This window comes from Macrobrachium nipponense, chromosome 14, assembly GCF_015104395.2.
Source record: "Macrobrachium nipponense isolate FS-2020 chromosome 14, ASM1510439v2, whole genome shotgun sequence".
Lineage (NCBI taxonomy): Eukaryota > Metazoa > Arthropoda > Malacostraca > Decapoda > Palaemonidae > Macrobrachium > Macrobrachium nipponense.
Genome location: NC_087207.1, coordinates 50,041,015 through 50,046,014, shown reverse-complemented (window position 1 = coordinate 50,046,014; position 5,000 = coordinate 50,041,015).

The following is a 5,000-nucleotide window of genomic DNA, read 5'->3' as shown; positions in this document are numbered from 1 at the left end:
GTGTATCTGTGTTTGTGTATTGCAGCGTTTCTCTAGCCCATTAACTGAATTACCATTCTAGCCTTAATTCAATCTGATTCTCTGACCTCTCGCTATAACTTCTTAGTGCAAAGTTGGCTGTTTTAACCTTTAGATCTTTGTGCCTTATCTCTTCCTCTTGCTGTTCAACCACCTATCTCCCTTGTTTTTTTTTGTTTTTTTTTTTTTTTTGCCTGAAAGTGAAACAGTGCTCGGCTATGCATCCTAAATTTCGTCGAATCAAACCAGGACTACGAACGCTCTTTGATCCCGTCAATTTGACGCATATCCGCTGATGTTTTCCCTAAGGCCTCTCGACCTTTTAGCCCGAGAGAACAGAGTCATTAACTCTGTTGACAGACGCCGTTGCGCAGCGTCAGGCACTGAAGAGCCCAGTGCATTTCCGCTTGACGCTGCCGTTTGTCTGCCTTATAATTTTAATGCCAATGCAAACACCACTTTCGCCAGGTTAATGGGCGACTAAACAAAATTTCAGCGCTAATTTTTTTTACCCAGGCGCTGGACAAACAACCGGGGAGGGGCCATAAAGAAATAAATGTATTTATCTTTAATTACAGACTCTTTGTTGAGCTCGGATCCCCGCTGAGGAGAAAAGCAGATGTCATTAATTACACGGAGGACTTGAATTTTTCATTCGTATTCTTTCACTATTGACCAGGACAACGTAATTTAATGATTGTTAAATATTGTGATGTGCGTTTCACCTCGCAGAATAATCACCCAAGAAATAATAAATACTTCTAGGTATCAATCCATGACGTGTACAGATAGGACAAATATGTTTTCGGGTTTTAATGGATACCAAGTGCTTCAATTTAACGGTTCCGTTTTAATTTTAAGGTCAAGTTGAATTTGTAAAGGGAAAGATTAGCCAAAAGTTACGAAAATTATGAAAATATCCCGAACGACGGATATAAACTTCAAGTTGTTGATTCAATGAAAGGTATAAAAGGGATAAATATGCTTTTGTAGATTAATGGACACTAAGTAATCCAAGTTCATACCTCAGTTATATTTTGAAGGTCGGTTAGGTTGAATTTATAAAGAAAAAAAATTAGTAATCGTTACGGAAATTCTTAGCTGTTATGAAATGTACACAAAATATATCCTTAGTCAAATTTATACCAAAAGTAATAAATAAATATAAGTAGTCCTTAAGAAAAACTTTCAGCATTCACGAAATGTGCAAAACCACTTTTGCTTAACCTGTGACATTCCATAACATTTTCCACAAATGCTAAAATGAAATGTGTAATCGTTAGCAAAAATCCTTATCTTTCTTGAAATATACAACCATTGTTTTTCTTTCTACAACCTTTAATCGACTATTCCCAATATACAGTTGTGCTTGTAAGGGGACCTTAAATCAACTTATGATTCCAGTGCCAGAGTTAATCCGCACATTTTTGTTTTTTTGTGCTTTAGACGAATATGCAACTATTTCACCTATTAAGCATTTGTGCTAATAGAAAGAACATGTAATAACTAATTCTGGTCCCATAATTATAATCAATCCAACCCTTCACACATTTTTCCTTTCTTCATTTTTGAAGAAAACAGAGAATATTTCACCTGCTTCCAACATCCGCTTTCCCACAGCCGACCTCTCTCTCTTATTATTAAAACACAGGTCGTCCGAGAAGCATCTAATTTACAGGAAGTTCTGTTTATTCTGCTGGCCCAGCCATGTGACAGTGATCCTGAGGTTCCCAGGCCTTGAGCTCTTGGAAGTTTTTTTTTTTTTTTTTAAGGGTTCATCTGATATCTTTCTCTTTGTTTACTTGTGTTTGATTACATATATGTATATATATACATATAGCTTATACACACGCATATATATATATATCACAAATACTTACATTTAAACAGTATATTGTATACGATGGATGTATTTGATCATACATCACCGTTTGAATCTGCTCTACGTGGTTAGGTATCGGAAATCAGCTTTAAGAATCAATACAACCATTTTTTTTTTCTTCACAATTCAAAGGCTTTTTAACGAATCCTATTAAGTCACTAGGTGTAAATACACCGTCCCATTTTAATGAATGTCTCTCTCTCTCTCTCTCTCTCTCTCTCTCGCTCTCTCTTCTCCTCTCTCTCTCTCCTTCTCTCTCTCTCTGCATATATATATATGTGTGTGCGTGTGTATATATACATATATATATATATATATATATATATATATATATAGAGAGAGAGAGAGAGAGAGAGAGAGAGAGAGAGAGAGACGAGAGAGAGAGAGAGAGAGAGAATATATATATATATATAGATATATATATATATATATATATATATATATATATATATATATATATATATATATATATATATGCATGCATACATATCCAGCCAGCTATCTATCTTTCTCTCTCTACCTCTTTCTCTCCATATGTTTATATAGCTACTATCTATCCATATAACTATTTATCATTATATAAAAATCATGATGATTTAAATTCTGAGTACTATTATCATAAGTATATTTTGAGATTTTAAATAATGCTGAAATTGCTACCTTAATTTTTTCCTTATGTCTTTCTTGCTCCTATTGCAAAATTTATATTTGCATGATTAATCGACGTTTTTATTTTTTTTCTAATCAAATAAGCTTTTTCCTTATAAATTTCTTTTTATGTCTCCATACATTTTCCCGGTTGGGACATAACCACCTCATAATTCAGGTTTTTGTAACATTCAGTTTTTGGTTCTGTTGCCTATATTAGTTTATGATAGGTCACTTATATTTTCCCTGTAACAAATAATTTCAAAATCCGATCATTAAAGTGTATATAAACTTATCATTATGCATTTAACACTTAGCATTAATTCTATATACAATATATGCGCTAACCCTCTATATTTGCTTTTCGACAAAGTTATTTGATGTCTAATGTCATATGTTATTTAGTATTTAATGGGTACAGGATATCCATAATGTCCCAGTACGATTACAAGTTTATTGCTCAGAATGGTCCTGGGACTTCATGGACACCCTGTATATCCGTATAAGATCAAATGTTTCCACCAGTATTTTATAACATACTGAAGCTCATTTATAGCTTTATCAAAAATCTGTTTCTAAATCCCCAGCGCTTTCCCAAAATGTAATGCATCATTCACTCCTTCCTGGTATCTCATTGACGTTGGTAAATAAGTCGTGCCAGTTTATGATAAACACTTTAGAATTCTATAACTGCGCTAATCTTTTTATATTTACGAAACGTAAACCAAGCTAATTTGAAGTAAATTGTTCAATAGTCTCCAATTGTCGAATCCATTCAGTTGTCACGTAATGTCGCACCAACAACTACATACATTTCTGAGAGACATATTACCAGACATACTATTCTATATTCGGTTTTACCGAAATCATTTTCCATTATATCAAATAAAAATTTTATATCAAAATGATCTGGAGTGTACTTCAGTACATAGACTGATACTCGTTTTTAACTCAAAATTATAGATAAAGAATTGTGAATTTTAACTCAAACTCTAGAAAAAAAGTATTGCGTGCTTTAACTAAAAACCATACATAAAAAATTCTGTTTCTAACTCAATAAAGAATTCTTTAATACATTCAAAGTACAGTTGCACTGAATAATTACATACACGAACACAAAGAAAAGGTCCTTTGATATGCGCAAAAGACAACTAGATTCTAAAATTAGCCGCGAATCCTAGACGGAAAAAGTAAAGAAGACCTCTCCTGTAAACAATGAAATGCAATAAATTTCCATCGCGTGCTCGGAATGACAAATAGACTTAATGTTGTCATTACACCAGGCACCGATTAGCTGGGTGCCAGTCAAGCACATAGTTCGTAGTTGGCACTGAATAAGAAATGAACTACGGCTCCTCGAAGCGCTCTATATAATAGTAAACACAGAAACTGAATTTCATTCCACCATCATTAGGAAAAATATAAGAAACCATCCGGCACCAAACGCCGGAGAGAGAGAGAGAGAGAGAGAGAGAGAGAGAGAGAGAGAGAGAGATAGACGACTACACAGGCCTAAATTTTATTCCTAGAGTCGGGCTTAGAAAATATTGTTATTTATCCCGCTCAATGAAAAGAAAACTAGCCATAATAAGATATGTTATTCTTAATGTACGATTTATTTATAACAAGTAAAGTGAGCCTTTACAGAATCGAAAAATATAAACGACGCAGATATATAATAACAGAAAATTAAAAAGAAAAATAACCGAGGTAGACTGGTCTTCGTTAAAAGCACCAGTACATTAGCTATTAATCTTAAAAAGAAGCAAAAAGCATTTGACAGAAATGGGGACCAATATTCTGAACTCTTCTCATATGCATGGAATCCCTGTCTTACTGTCGTTCATATTGATATGAGATATTTGCACTCTTTTTCAGCAGCATGTGAACTTTAATCGCGAGAGGCTAAGGTATACATCTGGTATCTCTATGTATTAACCTTACAAATAAGCGAGAAAACTATTTGACGGAAAAACTTATCAATACTCTGAACTTGTATGATATTCATGGGCTCGTCTCTCCGAGAGAACAGCTCCTTTTGATATATGAGACCTATTCGGTCTTTTTTCCCACAACTTTATTTACGAAACAGCTGCGATATTCACCAGCTATCTATCAGTGTTATTCTTTGATTGGCATTAAACCGTGAAAAATAATCTTCAATAATAGAGCTCTTAATTATGCGATGAGCTTTGGCTTCAGATAATCTGATCTAAGCCTCTTACTGCTGTCTGGATTTTGCGTAAAAATGGTGGAAAATAATGCTGCTGATAATAATAAAACTAGATTATACAAAGCTAGTCATTTGTTCTTTAAGTGAGCAAAAATGTTTTGTAAAGAATTACATGTATTGAGATATTAACTGTTTTCATCAAGGTAAAGTAGTTAAAAATCCTTAAATTTATCATTGTTCCAGTACAGATACCAGTATTATAAGCATATATGTGTATAT